The sequence below is a fragment of the Cephus cinctus genome, unplaced genomic scaffold (genome assembly GCF_000341935.2).
Source record: "Cephus cinctus unplaced genomic scaffold, Ccin1 Ccin1_scaffold2788, whole genome shotgun sequence".
In the NCBI taxonomy this organism is placed as follows: Eukaryota; Metazoa; Arthropoda; class Insecta; order Hymenoptera; family Cephidae; genus Cephus; species Cephus cinctus.
In genome coordinates this window covers 1-421 of record NW_014334381.1, presented here as the reverse complement: position 1 = coordinate 421, position 421 = coordinate 1, and positions in this window count along the sequence as shown.

The following is a 421-nucleotide window of genomic DNA, read 5'->3' as shown; positions in this document are numbered from 1 at the left end:
GGGGGGGGGGGGGGGGGGAGTTGTAACGTGGCGTCCGAGGGACGGGTAGTTACATAAAAGCGTAGGCGCACGGAGAGCCGTGCCGCCGACGAAAGCCGCCAGGAGAATGCCGACGACGCCGAAGGTTCGTGGTGAGGGGAAGCCGGGGAGAGAAACCGGCAGCGCCGAGCCCGACGATCGGGCACGCTCAGGTAAGATCGGAGCCTCCCAGGGACTGACGGGCTGTCAGCGCCGAAAAACGGAAAGCGGACCGAGGCGAGAGATAGCGCACGAGTTCGGGTGAACTTGGGATTTCTTCGGGAATCCTCGGGCCGGGGGGCGAAAAGGGGGCCACTTCGTTTAGAACCGTGAACCAGGCGTGAGCGTGTTTAAAAAGTAATTAGTGAGTTTTGGCTTGTGATTTTGTGGTGAAAAGTGATTG